The following is a 24876-nucleotide window of genomic DNA, read 5'->3' on the forward strand; positions in this document are numbered from 1 at the left end:
ACCAAGGGTTCAGGTAGCATATATTAACTTACAAACAGAAGCATCCAAACCACCATCACTATCTAGGTAAGGCCAGCTGTTGTCACACCATGCTTGGGGGATAGTCAGAACAAAGAGAGCCACCCTGCCAAAGTCCTGGCCAAGTCTTCAAGTGGCACAAAGGACTAGATCAGTGATTTCCTGGTATCCCCATGAGTGGCCATGTCTCCAGTTTTTGTGAGGTCATTTCAATCTCTCATGAACCAACATCAATAACCTTCTGTCAAACCCCCAATCCAATCTTCTCTGCATCATAGCATACTACCTGAAACCCACTTAGACTGTTATTTTAACATATAAACTATGCTTTAGTCATTATTATATTATTAGTTCATATGAGAGTCTAGCACAAACTAGGATAAAATGGGTGTGAAATGAATACATGAACAACAGGGTGAATGAACTGGTCTGAAGTGAACACCTATTACGTACTAGGTTCTGAGCAGGGTTTGTTACAACATGAACTTCGACATCACACAGACCTGGGCTTTGATCCTCAATATGCTTCTCACTAACTATGGGACCTTGGGACTGTTACTTTACTTCTCTGGGCTTCATTTTCATTCATAGGAAACAGAGATAACAATGAAACTTTTAGCATATTGCCTTACATACAGTATGGTTTTCATTTTGTTCCTATTTTCCAGTAGAACACTTAGTGATCATTTAATTCTGACAACCCATAAAATGAAGGGCTTCCCTGGTAGGTCAGTGGTAAAGAATCTGCCTGCAATGCCAGTGACATGAGTTCGATCCCTGGGTTGGGAAGATCCTCTGAAGAAGGAAATGGCAATTCACTCCAGTATTCGTGCCTTGGGAAATCCCATGTACAGAGGAGCCTGAAGGACTACAGTCCAAAGGTCTGCAAAGAGTCAGACATGACATAGGGACTGAGCACGCAGGAGAACAACTTACCCTAACCCCTAGTGTGATGGTATTTGGAGGTGGGGTCTCTGGGAGACAATAGGTTTAGATGATGTCATGAGGATGGGACTCCCATGTTGGGATTAGCGCCCTCATAAGAAGAGGAAGAGATGCCAGAGCACCCTGCCCCTGTTGCCCTCACTATATGAGGACGAAATGAGAGAATAGCTGCCTACAAGTCAGGAAGGCACCTCACCAGAACCCTGCCAGGCTGGTTCCTTGATTTTGGATGTCTAGTCTCCAGAACTGTGAGAAATAGATTTCTGTTGAAACTATCCAGTCTATGGCATTTTGTTACAACAGCCCAAGCAGACTAAGGGAGATCAAATAGAAATCACTGTTTCATGGAAGTGTAGCCTCAATTTTCTAATCATAAAGTTTCTTCAAAAAATCAGGGGGTAGATGGCAGAAGATAAAAGGAAGGCTGAGTACACTGACTTCTTTTGGGCCACCTATTAGGCTCCAACACATTGGGCACCCAGGAAACCCTGCCCATCTGGAGAACTGTACTCAGACAGGGTTCAGGGAAACTGATTTGGAAGGTAGCATTTCAATTCCTTGTCTAGGCTCTGGAGAAAGTTAACCTTTTAAATGTAAAGAAAAGCAAACATAATAAGAAAGCTAACATATTAAAGGCTTATCTATCAGTAGAAAGTACTTGTGTTTGTTTCCAGGAATAATTTTCCTACCGTGGAGTGTTTGCTCCCTCCAGCACCAAAACTGGTTTTATCTGTAGGCATTCATGGGTCTCTTTTGTTGCCAGAAATAAAGAGCTGCATAGGCCACCTTGGGTCATGGAATTGACCATACGGCACAAAGGAAATTAATGAAGGCAAGGAACAGACTGAAAAAGGAGAATGGACCCCACCCCCTTGACCATAGTTCTTGTTCCTAGTATAGTCAGCTTGTTTGTTTGTTTGTTTGTTTTGTCTGATCTCTTGGCGGAGGAGAAGGCAAGATCTTGTGCTTCAGAACTTGTCTACATTACACTATCCCCTACTAAGGTGTCAAAATCTAGCAAATAAAAATGCAGGATGCAATATTTGGGACTTCAGTTCAGTTCAGTCGCTCAGTCGCGTCCGACTCTTTGCGACCACATGAATCGCAGCACGCCAGGCCTCCCTGTCCATCACCAACTCCTGGAGTTCACTCAGACTCACGTCCATCCAGTCAGTGATGCCATCCAGCCATCTCATCCTCTGTCGTCCCCTTCTCCTCCTGTCCCCAAACCCTCCCAGCATCAGAGTCTTTTCCAATGAGTCAACTCTTCGCATGAGGTGGCCAAAGTACTGGAGTTTCAGCTTTAGCATCATTCCTTCCAAAGAAACCCCAGGGCTGATCTCCTTCAGAATGGACTGGTTGGATCTCCTTGCAGTCCAAGGGACTCGCAAGAGTCTTCTCCAACACCACAGTTCAAAAGCATCAATTCTTCGGCACTCAGCTTTCTTCACAGTCCATACATGACTACTGGAAAAACCATAGCCTTGACTTACTTATACTAAAAATACTTATCATATATCTGAAATACAAATATATCCAGGTGTCCTATATTTTGGGTTTCCCAGGTGGTGCTAGTGGTAAAGAACCTGCCTGTCAATGCAGGAGACCTAAGAGACCTGGGTTTGATCTCTCAGTTGGGAAGATCCCCTGGAAGAGGGTATGGCAACCCATTCCAGTATTCTTGCCTGGAGAATCCCGTTGACAGAGGAGCCTGGCAGGCTACAATCCATTGGGTCACGAAGAGTCAAACACATCTGAAGCAATTTGGCATGCATGCATGTCCTATATTTTATCTGGCAACAGTTCTCCCCACTCAAGCAGACTGAGTGAAGCAGCTTCACAAAGATGAGATGACCAGGTACCCTCAGTGATGGGCCCAGCCCAGTCTCTAATGGACATCTGTCTGAAATACACATGTGATCACTGTTTTAACAGACAAAGACATGAAGCACAATTAACCATGTCTTGATCATACAGTGTCACCATTGTCAATTTCAGTTCTGTGTTCAAAGCTTATCACTACAAGCAGCTCCTAGCCCCTGCACTGGAATTTCCATTTCTTGGCTGCTTTTTCCAGCTAACTCCCCATCACATCTTGCTGCTGGCCATATGCTTGCCTCTTCCTTTCAAATGTATAGTTATATTGGTAACAACCATCAGCTAGAACAAGAGTAAATAGAGACTCCAAGGAAGGGCATTAAGGAATTTCATGAGACTCCACTTGAACATAGCATCTCACAGTTTCAAAACTTGGATTTTTATGGCATTGGCTGTTCAGAGATATTGTTGTGTTTAGAGAGGGGAGACAATGCAGTTATTTATTATCACTGAGTAGTGTTCCAGATTCTCTGCTGTATGTGACATGTAAACTACCAGTGTGCTTCAGACACAGGACATTGAAAAATGGCTAAATTCCTTTAGAAAAATTATTTTTGAAGTATAGTTGATTGACAATATTATGTTAGTTTCAGGTATACAGAAAAGTGATTCAAATTTGCCTGCCAATGCAGAATACGCAGGAGATGTGTGTTTGATCCCTGGGTATAGAAGATCCCCTGGAGGAGGAAATGGCAACCCACTCCAGTATTCTTGCCTGAAAAATTTCATGGACAGAGGAGCCTGGCAGGCTACAGTCCAAAGGAGCTGGACGTGACTGAGCACACGTGTGTGTGTGTGTGTGTGTGTGTGTGTGTGTGTGTGTGTATTCCTCTTGAGATTTTTTTTACCTTGTAGGTTATTACAAAATAACCAGTAGAATGTGCTGGGCTATACAGTAGGACCTTGTTAGTTATCCATTTTATATATGATGGGATGGCTAAATTCCTAATAGGAGAGCTCTATTACTCTATTTTTTAAAATCTTATAACATTATGTAATCCTTAATTTCCCTGGCTCTTCTGGAGTGGGAAAAGATGACCAGGGTTAAAGGTACCAATTAAAACCATAATTCAAAAAAAAAAATTCTGAGCTTCCACCAGTGTAATTGGTGACACCTTAAAGCTGCACCTTAGCAAGCTTACTGCAGCTCATTTCTCCTCCTGTAACCACTCCCGGTTTGATCAGTGACACTACCATCATGGAGCTGTCCAACCCAGTAACCTGTGCGTCCCACTTAACCTCTTCTTCTCCCTTAAAATGAATAATTATGAGTCTGGTCAATTTTGCCTACTGATTACACTATCTTTTCCTTCTTTCTATCAATTACCCTTTTCCTGATTGGGTCTTTTTAAATCTGCTGGGACTATGCAAATAGCTTTCTATTTATCTCCTACCTTCAATCCTATGTCCTCTGCCCCCACAAATCAATAGCATGTGCCATCATCAGAATATCCTATATGAAATACAAATCCATCCATGTCACTGACCCCAGGATAGCCAGATTCTCCTAATCTTGTGAGCCTACTTTCCCATGGGTCTTCTTCAACTGACCTTGAACTTTACACTCTGCAGAAGCAGTTTTTATTTCATCTCCCGTGCAGCACTATTTCACACCTCAATAGCTTTGCTAATACTGTGTCCTCTGCGAGAAACACTCTTAGCAACTCTATGCTTCTCCAGCTTCTGCAAATGTCTTTCAAAACTCTGTTCAGTCATTCTCAGCTCTATCCCCTCTTGACCTAAACCTCAAACCGGATTAAGTGCTTCTTTTTTGTGTCCCTCTGGGTTCTCTCCTTCTTACAACACTTACTGCATAACATCAAAATGATCTGGGTGAACTTTCCTTGAACTAGACTCCCAGCCTCTTGAGGGTAAGGATTGTGTTGCTCATTCTATGTCTTAAGTATTTAGGACAGTGCCTTTTACATGAGAGATGCTGAGTGTCACTGGATCTGCCTGAGGAAACTGGGGCATGCTCTTGAAAGTCCTTGAGTTCCTCTCCTCCATTCTCCACGTGGACCTTTGCTCAACTTCAGGCAGCCCTATTCTGTAGAAGCTGCTGTCATGGCTGATATAGATAATGATGAATCATGGCAATTTAAGCTAAAGGTGATGCTGTAAGGGTGCTTCTGCTCAGATAGATGAAAGCTTCATTCCTCCCTGGTATCCCATCTTTTACAAGACACCCTACCTACCACACAAGCTTTACATTTCTGTTCCTCCTCAGTTCAGTTCAGTTCAGTCGCTCAGTCGTGTCTGACTTTTTGCGACCCCATGAATCGCAGCACGCCAGGCCTCCCTGTCCATCACTGTCTCCCAGAGTTCACTCAGACTCATGTCCATCGTGTCAGTGATGCCATCCAGCCATCTCATCCTCTGTTGTCCCCTTCTCTTCCTGCCCTCAATCCCTCCCAGCATCAGTCTTTTCCAATGAGTCAACTCTTCGCTTGAGGTGGCCAAAGTACTGGAGTTTCTGTTGCTCCTAGTACCTACTTATCATATAATCAAATTTATTTTGTTATACTTATCATCCCAGCTCCCTATCGTACAAACTTGGGAGTGCTCCCTGAAGAGTACTTGAAGAACCATGTAAATGGCATCCTCTAGTGCCTACAGAAAGCCCTGCTCACCACAGACCAATCTTGTCTCTCACAGAGTCCAGGAATCACTCCTTCATTGTCCAGGTTGGTGCCTGTCCTGCCCATCAGGAGCAGTATTAAGATGATAGAGTTTGTTTTTATCATCTTAACTTCTGGCAAAACTTATATACTGTGCATAAAGTTTAAACCTCATTGTTCTGGGTCCTTCAATACGAGGATCCTTAAAAAGCCAGTCCAAGTTTTTGTCTCAGAGCTCCACTAATTTTTATGCAGATGAGATTCATCTAGACTTCTCTCTTGGAGAAGGCAGTGGCACCCCACTCCAGTACTCTTGCCTGGAAACTCCCATGGACGGAGGAGCCTGGTAGGCTGCAGTCCATGGGGTCGCTAAGAGTCGGACATGACTGAGCGACTTCACTTTCACTTTTCACTTTTATGCATTGGAGAAGGAAATGACAACCCACTCCAGTGTTCTTGCCTGGAGAATCCCAGGGACGGAGGAGCCTGGTAGACTGCCATTTTGGGGGTCACACAGAGTCGGATATGACTGAAGCGACTTAGCAGCAGCAGCAGCAGCAGACTTCTCTCTTGGGCATCCCATGCTTTATAGGAAATGTGTTGCACTCCAAACCTCTCATACTTTTTCCTGGAAATGAAGCAGCTGCCCCTCTCAGAGGAGATCAGAATCTCTCCTGCACTGTGAGGCTTTTAAAGCATTATTCCAGCTCTGCTGCCATCAGTATTCTTGATTGATGACAGCTAGGTTATAGAATGGCTTTAGCCCTATTGTACAAAATCTGCACTTTCGTCACTTACTGATCATGTATGTATCTGAATCCCTTATATTTCCTCGCAAAGTGTAGCTGTTAACCATGTTCCCTGATTACCCTAGAGAGCAGAATTTTAAAATTCACTAAGTAACCCACTGCAGAGAAGGCAATGGCAACCCACTCCAGTACTCTTGCCTGGAAAATCCCATGGATGGGGGAGCCTGGTGGGCAGCTGTCTATGGTGTCACACAGAGTCGGACATGACTGAAGTGACTTAGCAGCAGTAGCAGCAGCAAGTAACCCACAGAGGAGCCTGGCAGGCTATAGTCAGTGGGGCTGCAAAGAATCAAACATGACTGAGGGACTGAGCACACACATACAAACAACCCACAAACCCTTAAATATATTCTTCATGGTCAGTACAGCAATGATTAGTACAGCAATCCTATATACGATTTGGGCTTTGGTTTCTCAACCTAGTCTCAAAGATACTATTCTTTGGTGATTGTTCCCTTCTTACACATTTGTCCAGGCCTCTTTTCCCTGGAGATAATATATATATTTATAAGAAATCTTCTAATCCACAAGGACCTACCCTATAGCACAGGGAACTCTACTCAATATTCTGTGATAATATATATGAGAAAAGAATTGGAAAAAGAATGAATATATGTATATACATAGCAGAATCACTTTGCTGTATACCTAAAACTAACACAACATGGTTAATCAACTATAATCCAATAAAAATTTTAAAAAGATATCATCTGTCTCCTCCTTGAAAGCAACCACAAGGAAGCCCACAGCAGGTAAGGATTTACGGTTGGATTAATTAGAAACTAAATTAAGAAGTTTAGAGTTTTTAACTATTTATTAATGCATAACACATACCTCAACACTTAGTGGCTTAATACAGCAATCATTTTATTATATCTCACAATTTTGAGGGTCAGGAATTCACACAGGCTCAGTTGCATAAACCCTGTATTCCTTGTAGTATAAAGTACACAGTCTTAAAGGAAATCAGACCTGATATTCATTGTGAGAGAGTCAATTCCTAGGAAGGTTGGTAAGAAGTCCAGGGTCACTGAGGAGGAGAAAGGGATCCAGGGCTCTTGAGAAGAAGAAAGGGGTCTGAGGCTCTCAAGGAGGAGAAAAAGATAAAAAAAATTTTTCTACATTGCTTTGTTTTAGTCAGTATAACAATGTATCTTGCTCATGCTTCTCCTTAACAAGAAGGTTTTCTGACTAATCTTGTTATCTTAAGACATATGTTGTGGGAGTGGGTGTGGTAAGACCTTTCTATTGTTAGCTCTAATCTTGTTGATTTAAGATATATGTTGTGGGAGTGGGTCTGGTAAAAGATAAGGCCTAGATAAGACTCTCCATTCCCCTTCTGACATCTATGTCAGAAGCTTTCTCTGTCCTCTTTAATAAAACTCAGATACACAAAATCTCTTGAGTGATCAAGACTGGTCCCTGGTCCCTAAGCTAAATCTTCTCCGGAGATCATGAATCCAACACCATTCACGGTAAGCTATCAATTGGAAGGACTGACGGTGAAGCTAAAACTCCAATACTTAGGCCACCTTATGCAAAGAGTCAACTCATTGGAAAAGACCTTGATGCTGGGAAAGATTAAGGGCGGGAGGAGAAGGAGGTGACCGAGGATGAGATGGTTGGGTGGCATCACTGATTCAATCGACATAAGTTTGAGAAAACTCCAGGAGACAGTGAAGGACAGGGAAACCTGGCATGCTGCAGTCCATGGGGTTGCGAAGAGTCGGACATAGCGACTGAACAGTAACAACAAAGTACACTTACTGCAGGGGGGTTTTCTCCTTTGGTAGACGGGCTGGTCAGGGGGTTGAAGGCAGCATCAACCATATGGCTGGTGCCATGGCAAGGATGTCTGCTAAGCTCAGCTGGGATGGCCAATTAGAGCATCTTCACATGGTCTTTCCAGGATGGCCAACTCAGAGAAGTCAGATGCTTTCTAGGCTGGCTTCCATCAGAGCAAGTGCTCCAAAAGACAGGAAGCGGAAGTTGATGGTTTCCAAGGGCAGTACAGGGTCACTTCTACCACTGTCGATTGATCCAGCAGCCCCAGAACTCCCCTGGTATTAATAGGAGGAGGGAATGGAGACCTGACCTCTCGAAGGAAAGAACAGAGAAGAGTCTGCAGCCGATGTTTCATGTCGCTCTCAGAGCGTCTCCTCAGATATTGTCAGAGAAAATAACACATCATGTCATTCTTCACCTGAGCAAATATCTCCTGGATGTTCACTTCTGAGGGCAGGACACCATGCTGGCTTCTGGGTTGAGACTGCAAACTAGTGTGTCACACATTAGGGCAGCTTCCAGACATGGTCGGTGGTTCTGGAGGGTTTATTCATAAGTATTTGAATCAATTGTCAAGGTTTAAAAGTTGGAGGGTTTCACATAAAATGTGAGTTTTCGACTTTACTGGAAAAAAAGCTAATTTTGTCAGCAGGTGACTGGAATGGCCTGAGGAACCACACTCAGCTTGAGGTGCCAACATCTCCTCAGGCAGAGAGGGGACCTGCCATTCAGATATCCCCATCCTTGCCCCTCCTCGTCCCTAAGTGATGGTTTTGGCCCCTTGGGGATTTCAGCCTGCCACTCACACTCTATAGACAGAAATATGAATCAAACCTTAAAATCGTGTCCATGTTTTTCACTGTCAACAAAGCCACAGCTTTTGGGATGATGGCTGAAAAGCCAAAATGGTCATGTCAGTTTGCAGGCTTATTTATAATTCCTTACACCCTTCTCTGGGCTTTCCCTGTGGCTTAGCAGTAAAGACTCTGCCTGCAATGCAGGAGGTTGGGTTCAGTTTCTGGGTGGAGAAGATCCCCCAGAGGAGAGCATGGCAACCCACTCCAGTATTCTTGCCTGGAGAATCCCATGCACAGAGGAGCCTTGTGGGTTATAGTTCATGGGGTCACAAGGAGTCGGACACAACTGAGCGACTGACACAGAGCCCATGCACACAATGTAAGGTCTAAAGAATAATACAGTAAAACATGCACACACCCACCACACAACATTGAAACAGAATATTGTGAATAGCCAGCTTTTCCCCTGTCTGTCTCTCCCTTAACTCTTCAGAAATAACCAAGTCTGGGAGGTTTTGTAACTGTCCTTCCATCGTTTTTCCTATAACTCATCTCTGTGCATCTTGAAACAACATGGTTAGTCTTGCAAATTTCAGAATTTACATAAATAGAAATATTCCATATGTATCTGTGACTTACTTTCTCTGTTTAGTGTTATAGTTGTGAAGTCCACCCATTTTTGAAGCCTACAGATACCATTCACTCATTCATTCTTTACTGTCTCAAGCAGTCTGTGGTATAATATATTACAACTTATATAGTCAGCTCACATAGAAGGAAACAGATTTTTTTTTTGTAATTTGGGATTATAAGGAACAATATTATTATAAATAGTCTCCTACATGTGCATAAGTACAGTGGTTTCTTTGGAACACATGCCTAAAATAGAAATATTTGGATCTTTAGAGGATGCTCATCTTCAAATATTTCAAGTATTACTAAATTGCTTTGCAAAGCAGTTAGCACCCCAGCAGCAGTGACTGTAACCACCTACTTCTGTAGTGTTGATCAACACTTAGTATTATTAGACATTTTAGTATGTACCTCTCTGGAGGTATAAAGCAATATTACATTGAAGTTTTTTAATTTGTATTTCTTTGATTACCGATAAGGTTGAGCATTTTTTTCCTCTATATTAATTCTAAATTATGCTTCTTAGTGAAATTCCTATTCACATATTTTTTAGAAGTTATTTTTACTTGGAGAATAATTGCTTTACAGTGTTATGTTACTTTCAGCTGTACAGCAAAGTGAATTAGCCGTGAAGTGAAGTGAAGTGAAGTGAAGTCGTTCAGTCGTGTCTGACTCTTTGCAACCCCATGGACTGTAGCCTACCAGGCTCAGTCCATGGAATTTTCCAGGCAAGAGTACTGGAGTGGGCTGCCGTTTCTTTCTCCAGGGGATCGTCCCAACCCAGGGATTGAACTCGGGTCTCCCACACTGTAGGCAGACGCTTTACCTTCTGAACCACCAGGGAATTAGCCATGTGTATACATATATCTCCTCTCTCTTGAGCCTCCCTCCCACCCCACTCCCTCACATATTTTTTACCGGGATGCTTTTCTTCATCTTCTTGACTTGCAGAAATTCTTTATGTATAAAATACACTATGCATTTGCAGGTTTTGGGGGTTTTTTTACTTTATGAATAATGTGTTTTACTGGAAAATTTTCTCTTTATTTCGCTGGAGTCATCACATTTTTTATTCACGTTTTGTAATTTTTATTTAGTTTAATGGTCTCCTTACCCTGAATCTATAAATATATAGGAGAAAATTTTCCTCGAAATATTTAAGACTTGGCTTCTCACATTCAAATCATTAGTGTTCCTTGAAGTTATTTTTATGTATGATATAATGTAGGTATATAATTTTATTTTTTTCATATGCATAATAAATTTTCTCAGCACCATATTCCCTTTGTCCCACAGTATGTAAGCTCAATCTGATGCTAACTTTTCATATGTGCAAAGATAGGTTTCCCAGCTCTTGAGACAGTTCTAGAGGTCTATTCTTCCAGTGCTGTGCTGCGGGTACACAGTCTTTATTAATATAGCTTCTAAAACATCACATAAGTTCTTCATGAGTGTTTTGGCTATTCTTAGTCATCTACTCTTGATTGTGAATGGTATTTTTTAATTGCATTTTCAAAATGCTTATTGCAGGTATATAGAGTTCAATTTTTAAAATAGTGAGGTTAAGTCCAGCAATTCTGCTAAACTCCTTTATGAATTCTAGCAATTCATCTTTAGATTATCTGAGTTTTGTTGTTTTTTTTTCATACAGGACAAAATGTTGTCTTCAACTAATGTTGATTAGGCTCCTTAAGTATCCCTATGTTGTTTCTGATTTTATGGAGAATACTTTAATCTTTAACCATTATATATATTGGCTGAAATTTTCTGGACTACCTCTTATGAGGTTACAGAATTTTCTTTTTTTTTTATTTTTATTTTTACTTTACAATACTATATTGGTTTTGCCATACATTGACAAGAATTTCTTTCCATGAATGTTATTGAAGTTTATTGAATGACTTTTTTTTTCTTCATCTAATAAGTTCATCATGTAGTTTTAGCATTAGAACAAATTTGCTTTCCTTGGATGATTCAATATGACTGTGACATTATGATATTGGTAGAATTATAGTTTTTATACATTGTTTGCTGAAATAATTTGCCATAGATCTCTGCATCTGTATGTATGATGTAAGTTAAACAGTAATTTTTTTTTACTTTTTTGTACAGTCATTGTCTAGTTTGGGAATTATAAAATAAACCAGAGAATTTTCAGATTTGCTATTATCTGGAAGATAATTTGAATAATTGAATAATGAATTTGAATAACATTGAAATTTGAATAATATTGATGTTCCTTTGACTGTTACTAAAACTACTCTGAAAAATCATTAAGGTTTGTATTTTATTGCAAGAAATATTTTTAATAGTAATGCATTAATAATTTTTAAAGGGTATAGGACTACTCTGGAGTTTTGTGTCTTCCTGTGGTAATTTTAGAGATTTATATTTTATATGAATTTGTCTATCAAGGAAGAGATCTGGCGTGAAGATACATCTATCTTTGTATCTCCCACATCAAGAGCCAACACCAATTGAATAAACATGCTAAACTAAAATGGAATGAATCAGAGATACAAAACAATAAATCACCTGTTATTTTCACAGATATGCTAACCCATGGGCTTCTTGAAGGCCATGCCAGTGAATGTTGAAGAGGGCATGGTGAGGTCTAAGGCCTGCCTTGGTCAGTGGCTCCTTATACATCTTAACTCAGCTCTCAAATTTTTAACTGGAAATTGAGGCTAATAGTCCTGATAATCTGCCTGCTTCATGGTGTCAGGATGATGATGTAAGTTGATAATACACACATAAAATTATGGAAAATTACTAAATGCTTGTGTGAATGAATGTGTGAATCAAATTTCCTTTCATTCTATCTTAGGATTTATGGCTCACAGTCAAAAGAGGTCACACACTCCATCAATGTCCCACAAATGTAACCACTGGCATGATGACCACCTTAGCTTTCCTCTATGGATCACGGCTCTTTTTCCAGTATATAGTGTACTTCAAACAACCAGACACTGATGCAAGTTCAGACATGCTGCCCACTGGTGATTCACAATGCTGAAGGCATATTCCTTGTGGTCTTGGGTTTACCAGGCAGCAGTGCTAGAGGAGAAAGAGTTTGGAATGTCTAGTTAGGAGACCTACCAGATATAACTCCAAATCTGTTAGTTTCTAGTCATGAGACTGTGACTAGGCTCACATAACTCCTTGAGCCTCCTCCACTGTAAAGGAGGATGAAACCACGTCCCTCAAAATAGTGTTAGTGCTAAGTCACTTTAGTCATGTCTGACTCTGCGACCCTATGGACCATAGCCTGCCAGGCTCCTCTGTTCAAGGGATTTCCAGGCAAGAATATTGGAGTGGGTTACCATTTCCTCCTCCAGGAGATCTTCCTCATCCAGGGATCGAACCTCAGTTTTCTGCATTGTAGGCAGATACTTTACCATGTGAGCTACCAGGGATGAAAGATTCTCATGTCCTTTGCAGTGTAATACAAAGACTAAGGGAGATAATGTTTGTATACGCATGTTTAAAACTGTGATGCACAATATAAAATAACTGTTTTTTTCTAAGATAATCCAATAAAATGGAGGAAAAGCAGGACGGTGTAATGGGAAAAGATTGAAACTTGTAAAGAGAAATGGAGGTTTGATACTTGGGGTTGCCTCTTTTAAAATGTGTGATCTTGTTCAAGGTAACCTTTCTGATCCTCAGCTTTCCTACATAAAAATAGAGGGATTTTTCCCCTTTTCCTATTGATGAGAAACATATGCTTGATAAGTAAATTAGCATACATAAAGCTCTGGCAGACAGTAAGCACTAAACAAATGTCATTTTGTCCTCCCTCCCCCATCACTGGTGGTGGTGGTTTAGTCGCTAAGCCTGACTCTTGCGACCCCATGGACTGTAGCCTGCCAGACTCCTCTGTCCGTGGGATTCTCCAGGCAAGAATACTGGAGTCATTATTGACTATGAATTTGGTTAAAGTAAAATAAACATTTATTTATTTTTTAACTTGTTCTATACCATTGGTTTCAAACTGATTCACTTTTGAAAAATCTGAGGCTGATGAAAGGAAAAAAGATATATGCCTCTGAAGTTCTATGTGAAAAATGTTTGAGTGAGAAAAGTCGATTTCTAGATTAATGGTTGAACTATACATGTTATATCTTTGCTTTATCTCTGAGCCAATTTTAGCAGCTTCAGTTCAGTTCAGTCACTCATTCATGTCTGACACTTTGCGACCGCATGAATCGCAGCATGCCCGGCCTCCCTGTCCATCACCATCTCCGGAGTCCACTCAAACTCACGTTCATCGAGTCGGTGATGCCATCCAGCCATCTCATCCTCTGTTGTCCCCTTCTCCTCCTGCCCCCAATCCCTCCCAGCATCAGAGTCTTTCCCAATGAGTCAACACTTCCCATGAGGTGGCCAAAGTACTGGAGATTCAGCTTTAGCATCATTCCTTCTAAAGAAATCACAGGGCTGATCTCCTTCAGAATGGACTGGCTGGATCTCTGTGCAGTCCAAGGGACTCTCAAGAGTCTTCTCCAACACCACAGTTCAAAAGCATCAATTCTTCGGTGCTCACCTTTCTTTATAGTCCAACTCCCACATTCAAACATGACCACTGGAAAAACCATAGCCTTGACTAGACGGACCTTAGTCAGCAAAGTAATATCTCTGCTTTTGAATATGCTATCTAGGTTGGTCATAACTTTCCTTCCAAGGAGTAAGTGTCTTTTAATTTTATGATTGCAATCACCATCTGCAGTGATTTTGGAGCCCCCAAAAATAAAGTCTGACACTGTTTCCATTGTTTGCCCATCTATTTCCCGTGAAGTGATGGGACCAGATGCCATGATCTTCGTTTACTGAATGCTGAACTTCAAGCCAACTTTTTTACTCTCCTCTTTCATTTTCATCAAGAGGCTTTTTAGTTCCTCTTCACTTTATGCCATAAGGGTGGTGTCATCTGCATATCTGAGGTTTTTGATATTTCTCCCGGCAATCTTGAGTCCAGCTTGTGCTTCCTCCAGTCCAGCGTTTCTCATGATGTACTCTGCATATAAGTTAAATAAGCAGGGTGACAATATACAGCCTTGACGTACTCCTTTTCCTATTTGGAACCAGTCTGTTGTTCCATGTCCAATTCTAACTGTTGCTTTCTGACCTGCATATAGGTTTCTCAAGAGGCAAGTCAGGTCGTCTAATATTCCTATCTCTTTCAGAATTGTCCACAGTTTATTGTGATCAACACAGTCAAAGATGATGCTGTGAAAGTGCTGCACTCAATATGCCAGCAAATTTGGAAAACTCAGCAGTGGCCACAGGACTGGAAAAGGGCAGTTTTCATTCCAATCACAAAGAAAGGCAATGCCAAAGAATGCTCAAACTACCACACAATTGCAGTCATCTCACATGCTAGTAAAGTAATGCTCAAAATTCTCCAAGTCAGGCTTCAGCAATAAGTGAACCATGAACCTCCTGATGTTCAAGCTGGTTTTAGAAAAGGCAGAAGAACCAGAGATCAAATTGCCAACATCCACTGGATCATGGAAAAAGCAAGAGAATTCCAGAAAAACATCTATTTCTGCTTTATTGACTATGCCAAAGCCTTTGACTGTGTGGATCACAATAAACTGTGGAAAATTCTGAGAGAGATGGGAATAGCAGACCACCTGACCTGCCTCTTGAGAAATATGTATGCAGGTCAGGAAGCAACAGTTAGAACTGGACATGGAACAACAGACTGGTTCCAAATAGGAAAAGGAGTACGTCAAGGCTGTATATCGTCAAGCTGCTTATTTAACTTATGTGCAGAGTACATCATGAGAAATGCTGGACTGGAAGAAACACAAGCTGGAATCAAGATTGCCGGGAGAAACATCAATAACTTCAGATATGCAGATGACACCACCCTTATGGCAGAAAGGGAAGAGGAACTAAAATGCCTCTTGATGAAAGTGAAAGTGGAGAGTGAGAAAGTTGGCATAAAGCTCAACATTCAGAAATCGAAGATCATGGCATCCGGTCCCATCACTTTTGGGAAATAGATGGGGAAACAGTGGAAACAGTGTCAGACTTTATTTTGGGGGGCTCCAAAATCACTGCAGATGGTGATTGCATCCATGAAATTAAAAGACACTTACTCCTTGGAAGAAAATTTATGACCAACCTAAATAACATATTCAAAAGCAGAAACATTACTTTGCCAACTAAGGTCCGTCTAGTCAAGGCTATGGTTTTTCCTGTGGTCATGTATGGATGTGAGAGTTGGACTGTGAAGAAAGCTGAGCGCCAAACAATTGATGCTATTTTTTTTTTTTTAGTTTTTAGTTTTTTTATTTTTTTACTTTTAAAATCTTTAATTCTTACAGGCGTTCCCAAACATGAACCCCCCTCCCACCTCCCTCCCCATAACATCTCTCTGGGTCATCCCCATGCACCAGCCCCAAGCATGCTGTATCCTGCGTCAGACATAGACTGGCGATTCAATTCTTACATGATAGTATACATGTTAGAATGCCATTCTCCCAAATCATCCCACCCTCTCCCTCTCCCTCTGAGTCCAAAAGTCCGTTATACACATCTGTGTCTTTTTTCCTGTCTTGCATACAGGGTCGTCATTGCCATCTTTCTAAATTCCATATATATGTGTTAGTATACTGTATTGGTGTTTTTCTTTCTGGCTTACTTCACTCTGTATAATCAGCTCCAGTTTCATCCATCTCATCAGAACTGATTCAAATGAATTCCTTTTAACGGCTGAGTAATACTCCATTGTGTATATGTACCATAGCTTTCTTATCCATTCATCTGCTGATGGACATCTAGGTTGTTTCCATGTCCTGGTTATTATAAACAGTGCTGCAATGAACATTGGGGTACATGTGTCTCTTTCAATTCTGGTTTCCTCGGTGTGTATGCCCAGCAGTGGGATTGCTGGGTCATACGGTAGTTCTATTTGTAATTTTTTAAGGAATCTCCACACTGTTCTCCACAGTGGCTGTACTAACATCACTCATTATTTGAGAAATGCAAATCAAAACCACAATTGATGCTTTTGAACTGTGGTGTTGGAGGAGGCTCTTGAGCGTCCGTTGGACTGCAAGGAGATCCAACCATTCCATTCTGAAGGAGATCAGCCCTGGGATTTCTTTGGAAGGAATGATGCTAAAGCTGAAACTCCAGTACTTTGGCCACCTTAAGCGAAGAGTTGACTCATTGGAAAAGACTCTGATGCTGGGAGGGATTGGGGGCAGGAGGAGAAGGGGACGACAGATGATGAGATGGCTGGATGGCATCACAGACTCAATGGACATGAGTCTGAGTGAACTCCGGGAGTTGGTGATGGACAGGGAGGCCTGGTGTGCTGCGATTCATGGGGTCACAAAGAGTCGGACATGACTGTGCGACTGAACTGAACTGAACACAGTCAAAGGCTTTGGCATAGTCAATAAAGCAGAAATAGATGTTTTCTGGAACTCTCTTGCTTTTTTCATGACCCAGCAGTTGCTGGCAATTTGATCTCTGGTTCCTCTGCCCTTTCTAAAACCAGCTTGAACATCTGGAAGTACACAGTTCATGTATTGCTGAAGCCTAGCTTGGAGAATTTTGAGCATTACTTTACTAGTGTGTGAGATGAGTGCAACTGTGGGGTAGTTTGAGCATTCTTTGGCATTGCCTTTCTTTGGGATTGGAATTAAAATTGATCTTTTCCAGTCCTGTGGCCACTGCTGAGTTTTCCAAATTTGCTGGCATATTGAGTGAAGCACTTTCACAGCATCATGTTTCAGGATTTGAAATAAATCAACTGGAATTCCATCACCCCCACTAGCTTTGTTCATAGTGATGGTTTCTAAGGCCCACTTGACATCGCATTCCAGGATGTCTGGCTCTAGGTGAATGATCATACCATCGTGGTTATCTTGGTCATGGAGCTCTTTTTTGTACAGTTCTTCTGTGTATTCTTGCCGCCTGTTCTGAATTCTTGTTCTTATGCTTGCCATCTTCTGCTTCTGTTAAGTCCATACCATTTCTGTCCTTTATTGAGCCCTTCTTTGCATGAAATGTTCCCTTAGTATAAGTTTATCTCACCCATGATTAGACGCACCAGGGATCTAACACCTGAATGGAGATATCCTATCACCGGGCCCATGCCCCAGGAGCAGTGTCCAGGCAGCCATTATGGAAACTGCATCCAAAACTAAAGCCAAAATACCTTTCTATGTCAACTTTCAAGTTCACTTAATGTGACTGTTAGATATAGACTAACTTTTGTAGTCACCCTCTTGCTATTAGCTATCCACATTGAAGAAGGAAAAACCTGCAACCACATGGACAGACTTTGGGGGCATTAGGCTCAATGAAATAAATCAGACAGAGAAAGACAAACACTGTATATAATCTCACCTGTATGTGGAATTGAGAATAAAATAAAGAAAAAGAAAAGCAAACTAATACAAAAGAGATCAGATTCCTGCTTACCAGCGGCAGACAGTATAGGGAGAAGTAATTGGAGGCAGATGGTCAAAAGGTACAGACATCTAGTCATAAGATAAACAAGTACTAGGGGAGTGATATTAATATAAACAAAATGACAGTAGCTAGCACTGTTATATGATATACAACAACATGGATGAAAATGGAGGGAATTATGCTAAGTAAAATAAGCCAGAGATACACAAATACCACATGGTATTGAAACAGAGTGGGGCCCTGTGGGGCTCCCTGACATGGAGGCTTCTTATGGGCAAGCCTCCAACCTTTTTTGAGTCCCAAAGGGCAGATTCCAACAGTTGTTAATCAAGGGAGAACACCCAAGAAAGCAGCTGAGGCAAGATTAAACGGACCAGAGAAACTCATCAAGATCAGGATACAGACCATCTGAGATTAAGGGAACGCAGGCCCTCAGTTCAGTTCAGTTCAGTTCAATCACTCAGTTGTGTCCAACTCTTTGCAACCCCATGGACTGCACACGTGAGGCCTCCCTGTCCATCACCAACTACCGGAGTTTACTCAAACTCATGCCCATTGAGTCAGTGATGCTATCCAACCATCTCATCGTCTGTTGTCCCCTTCTCCTCCCACCTTCAATCTTTCCCAGCATCAAGGTCTTTTCAAATGAGTCAGCTCTTTGTAGCAGGTGGCCAAAGTATTGGAGTTTCAGCTTCAACATCAGCCCTTCCAATGAATATTCAGGACTGATTTCCTTTAGGATGGATTGGTTGGATCTTCTTGCAGTCCAAGGGACTCTCAAAAGTGCTCACACCTTAATGTTGTCAGAGACTCCACCCTTGAATCATTGTTATAAACCCTTCATCATTCCTCTGGTTTGGAACACAATCTTTCAAGGGAGAAGGCTGCTGTGTCCTCCTTTGCCTGGCAAAGCAATAAAACTCTCCTTTTCTGCTTCACCCAAAATCTCTGAGATTTGATCCAGCGCTGGTCCAGAGAAGCCAAGCTTTTGGCATTGGTATCACTTACTTGTGAAATCTTAAATTGAACCAAAAGAGAAAACAAAAAAAAGGCAAACTCTCATAGGAGCAAAGTAGAATGGTGGTTGCCAGGGGCGGGGAAGTGGGGGAAATTAAGAGAGCTTGGTAAAGTTATAAGATGACTAAGATCTGAGGCTATAATGCATAACATGGAAACTATAATTGATTATACTGATTAGTATACTTGAAATTTGCTCAGAGAGTAGAACTTGTGTTCTCACCAAATAAATCCATGTGGTGAAGAATTTTTTAAAAAGAAGAAGAAATCTACATCAAAACCTTGGTGCTGAGGTGACCAACTCAGAAACAGGTCTTTAAGGAACTGAAGTGAGTAACTTGGAGATGTAGGTTGGCTGGAGCAATTTTAATCAGTTTCTGACATTTTAGTTAAATCGCCTATTAAAAAAATGTGGAGGTTCAAGTTTCTTAGCAATAATTCCCTGCATTATACTATCAGCAATTCAAGGATGGGACGAAATCACCTCGTTCACTTATAATCCCAGGGGTGTTGCTGACAAAGTTGAAGCTCAATAAACATTTCTCGAATGTTATTCTTCTCTCTGAACTCAATTTGCATTGTGTGTTCTTTGGCATCTGCCTCTCATCTAACCTCCCATTTGCTTTTCTTTCAGTAAAAGATGACCAAGGAGTCCTTCCAAGACCTGACTCAAACCCATTTCCAGCAGAAAGCCCTCTTAGATTTGGCATATCCTCTGTTCCCCTCCTCTCACCTATATTTTGCATTTCTTCAGCCCCTCAGTGTACACAGCCCCTTGCTTTACACATGTCCTTAAATGGCTTTTTTTTTTCTTTTTTGGTAATATCTGTTTCTTTCCAGTTAAAGAGGGAAGAATGTTTGGAACTATGCTAGGTATTTTAATATTTGCATAACAACTATGTATTAAAATAGAATACACAGAAGGAGAAAGAGCAAAGAAAGTAAGGAAAAGGTATAAAGACCCTGATGCTGGGAAAGACTGAAGGCAGGAAAAGAAGGGGATGACAAAGGATGAGATGGTTGGATGGCATCACCAACTCAATGGACATGAGTTTGAGCGAACTCCGGGAGTTGGTGATGGACAGGGAAGCCTGGCGTGCTGCACTCCATGGGGTTGCAAAGAGTCGGACATGACTGAGTGACTGAACTGATTCCATGTCTGACATACCCTGCTCCTGTAGATGTAACGTCATGACCAGATTAGATGAATAAAAAATGATACAAACAGAAATGGGAGAAATCCAGAGAAACTGTGAACCACAGAGAAGAAGAGAGTGTTGTTTGTCTCTTCATTAAGTCTAAACCTTAAGGAACTATAGGGACTTCACTAAGGTGTTTGCCTTCTATATATTTTTTTATATATATTTGGCAAGCTATCGCTTGTTTTTGTAAAGAAGATGTCAATACTTTATTACCCCCTGGTGTTTATCTGGGAGGACAGACTGGGTCAACAAGTAAGGGAGTTGCAGTTAAAACTCATTTTGATAGTGATCACAAGCTTAGCTCTGGAGGCTGAAAGTCCAGGGTGAATTTGCCATTCTCAGTGAGGGCCCTCTTCTTGGCTTGCAATGGCTGCCTCTTTACTGTATCCTCACATGCTGGAGAGAGAGGTCCAGCCTCTTTCTTCTTACACTGGGGATTAAGGCTTCAGCATATGAATCTATAACACCAGAAATGCTTGGTCAGTTGGGAAGCTACATGGGGGTGTTCTGACAATGGTGTCTGCCATGAGGGTTATCATTTGCATTAATTCATGATTCAGAGGATGATGGCTGGCTGGATGTAGGTTCTTCTTTCTTCATTAGAGTAAATTCTTCTTTTTAAAAAAAAATTAAATTTTTAAAAAATATTTCTTTATTTGGCTGTGCCATGTCCTAGTTGTAGCATGCAGGATCTTCAGTCTTCAGTATGGCATGCAAATTTTTAGCCCTGGCTAAAAATAGAACCCAGGCCCCCTACTTTGGGAGCTCAGAGTCTTAGCCACTGAGCCACCAGGAAAGTTCCAAGGTGAATTTTTCTTGAAGCTGAGCATTTCGTGAAAGAGATAATCTTCCTATTTGTTTGTTCTTCCTTTGAACAATTATTTGTTGAATACCTACTATCTGTCAGGAACTCTTCGAAGCACCAAGGATACAATACAGGAGCTTGTATTCCCTTCCCTCCAGGAGCTTATGTTCTAGTGGAAAAAGATGAGTAATAAAAAGAAAACAAATAGGCAAGATCATTTCAGGAGGATGTATATTGTGAAGGATAGCGTGACAGGTCATTATTCAACCCAACACATAAGACTGTCTTTTCTCCCTTTACTAAAATGTCCAAATAGGATCTCCAACTTTGCCCTCAAATAAATTGTATTTTTGTCAAAATCAAAGGAATATTTTATCTCTCTGTCACCCCCATCCTTTTCCTCCTAGCGCACATTTATTGAAACATAGGTTAAAGTCCCTTACAATGCATCATCTCATTCAATCCTGAAAACAGCACCATGAGTTTCAGTTCAGTTCATTTCAGTTCAGTTCAGTCCCAGTCATGTCCTACTCTTTGTGACCCCATGAATCACAGCACATCAGGCCTCCCTGTCCATCACCAACTCCCGGAGTTCACTCAAACTCACATTCATCGAGTCGGTGATGCCATCCAGCCATCTCATCTTCTGTTGTCCCTTTCTCCTCCTGCCCTCAATCCGTCCCAGCATCAGGGTATTTTCCATTGAGTCAACTCTTCACATGTGGTGGCCAAAGTACTGGAGTTTCACCTTCAGCATTAGTCCTTCCAATGAACACCCAGGACTGATCTCCTTTAGGATGGACTGGTTGGACTCCCAAGAGTCTTCTCCAACACCACAGTTCAAAAGCATCAATTCTTCAGCACTCAGCTTTCTTCACAGTCCAACTCTCACATCCATACATAACCACTGGAAAAATCATAGCCTTGACTAGACGGACCTTAGTTGGCAAAGTAATATCTCTGCTTTTCAATATGCTATCTAGGTTGGTCATAACGTTCCTTCCAAGGAGTAAGTGTCTTTAATTTCATGGCTGCAATCACCATCTGCAGTGATTTTGGAGCCCAAAAAATAAAGTCTGACACTGTTTCCGCTGTTTCCTCGTCTATTTCCCATGAAGTGATGGGACCGGATGCCATGATCTTCGATTTCTGAATGTTAAGCTTTAAGCCAACTTTTTCACTCTCCTCTTTCACTTTCATCAAGAGGCTTTTTAGTTCCTCTTCACTTTCTGTCATAAGGGTGTTGTCATCTGCATATCTGAGGTTATTGATATTTCTCCCAGCAATCTTGATTCCAGCTTGTGCTTCTTCCAGCCCAGCGTTTCTCATGATGTACTCTACATATAAGTTAAATAAGCAGGGTGACAATATACAGCCTCGACGTACTCTTTTTCCTATTTGGAACCAGTCTGTTGTTTCATGTCCAGTTCTAACTGTTGCTTCCCGACGTGCATACAGATTTCTCAAGAGGCAGGTCAGGTGGTCTGCTATTCCCATCTCTTTCAGAATTTTCCACAGTTTATTGTGATCCACACAGTCAAAGGCTTTGGCATAGTCAAGAAAGCAGAAATAGATGTTTTTCTGGAACTCTCTTGCTTTCTCCATGATCCAGCAGATGTTGGCAATTTGATCTCTGATTCCTCTGCCTTTTCTAAAACCAGCTTGAACATCTGGAAGTTCACGGTTCACGTACCGTTGAAGCCTGGCTTGGAGAATTTTGAGCATTACTTTACTAGCATGTGAGATGAGTGCAACTGTGCGGTAGTTTGAACATTTTTGGCACTGCCTTTCTTTGGTATTGGAATGAAAACTGCCCTTTTCCAGTCCTGTGGCCACTGCTGAGTTTTCCAAATTTGCTGGCATATTGATTGAAGCACTTTCATAGCATCATCTTTCAGGATTTGAAATAGCTCAACTAGAATTCCATCACCTTCACTAGCTTTGTTCATAGTGATGCTTTCTAAGGCCAACTTGACTTCACATTCCAGGATATCTGGCTCTAAGTGAGTGATCACACCATTGTGATTATCTGGGTCGTGAAGCTCTTTTTTGTACAGTTCTTCTGTGTATTCTTGCCACCTCTTCTTAATATCTTCTGCTTCTGTTAGGTCCGTACCATTTCTTTCCTTTATTGAGCCCATCTTTGCATGAAATGTTCCCTTTGTATCTCTAATTTTCTTGAAGAGATCTCTAGTCTTTCCCATTCTGTTCTTTTCCTCTATTTATTTGCGTTGATTGCTGAAGAAGGCTTTCTTATCTCTCCTTGCTATTCTTTGGAATTCTGCATTCAGATGCGTATATCTTTCCTTTTCCCTTTTGCTTTTCGCTTCTCTTCTTTTCACAGCTATTCGTAAGGCCTCCCCAGACAGCCATTTTGCTTTTTTGAATTTCTTTTCCATGGGGATGGTCTTGATCCCTGTCTCCTGTACAATGTCACAAACCTCATTCCATAGTTCATCAAGCACTCTATCAGATCTAGGCCCTTAAATCTATTTCTCACTTCCACTGTATAATCATAAGGGATTTGATTTAAGTCATACCTGAATGTTCTAGTGTTTTTCCCCACTTTCTTCAAGTCTGAATTTGACAACAAGGAGTTCATGATCTGAGCCACAGTCAGCTCCCGGTCTTGTTTTTGCTGACTGTATAGAGCTTCTCCATCTTTGGCTGCAAAGTATATAATCAATTTTATTTCAGTGTTGACCATCTGGTGATGTCCATGTGTAGAGTCTTCTCCTGTGTTGTTGGAAGAGGGTGTTTCCTATGACCAGTGCATTCTCTTGGCAAAACTCTATTAGTCTTTGCCCTGCTTCATTCCGTATTCCAAGGCCAAATTTGCCTGTTACTCCGGGTGTTTCTTGACTTCCTACTTTTGCATTCCAGTCCCTTATAATGAAAAGGACATCTTTTGGGGGTTTTAGTTCTAAAAGGTCTTGTAGGTCTTCAAAGAACTGTTCAACTTCAACTTCTTCAGCGTTCCTGGTTGGGGCATAGGCTTGGATTACTATGATATTGAATGGTTTCCTTTGGAAATGAACAGAGATCATTCTATCATTTTTGAGATTGCATCCAAGTACTGCATTTTGGACTCTTTTGTTGACCATGATGGCTACTCCATTTCTTCTAAGGGATTCCTGCCCACAGTAGTAGATATAATGGTCATCTGAGTTAAATTCACCCTTTCCATTCCATTTTAGTTTGCTGATTCCTAGAATGTCAACGTTCACTCTTGCCATCTCCTGTTTGACCACTTCCAATTTGCCTTGACTCATGGACCTGACATTCCAGGTTCCTATGCAATATTGCTCTTTACAGCATCAGACCTTGCTTCTATCACCAGTCACATCCACAACTGGGTATTGTTTTCACTTTGGCTCCAACCATGAGTTCAGCATCAGGAAAATAACCATTTCACAGATAGGAAATCCAAGGCAGAGAACAGTTTAGCAACTTGCATTTAGTCATACAGCAAGTAAGTAGTGAAGCCAGGATATGAATGCATAGCCTCTGAGTCCAGAGGTCCTGGCAAAGCTAATGTGTCAGCATTGTCCCTGTGGCAGAACTAGTCCTTCCACCAAACAGATGTTCTCTATCTCCCCAAAAACGAGAAGGAAGATTTGTGTTACAGCTGAGAGATATGAACTAGACACAGTAAAGAATCAGTTCTGTCCCTCAGTCGTGCCCGACTCTTTGTGATCCCATGGAGTGCAGCACGCCAGGATTCCCTGTCCATCACCAGCTCCCGGAGCTTGCTCAGAACTCATGTCCATCGAGTTGGTGATGCACCCAACCATCTCATCCTCTGTTGTCCTTTTCTCCTCCTGCCTTCAATCTTTAAAGCTAAAAACTTCCTAGAGAAGTTTAGCAATTTTTTTCTTCTACCAGAGATTAGAACAGAGGTCAGCAAATTACTGCCCATGGGTGAAATCCAGC

Source organism: Ovis canadensis, chromosome 12 (assembly GCF_042477335.2).
Source record: "Ovis canadensis isolate MfBH-ARS-UI-01 breed Bighorn chromosome 12, ARS-UI_OviCan_v2, whole genome shotgun sequence".
NCBI lineage: Eukaryota > Metazoa > Chordata > Mammalia > Artiodactyla > Bovidae > Ovis > Ovis canadensis.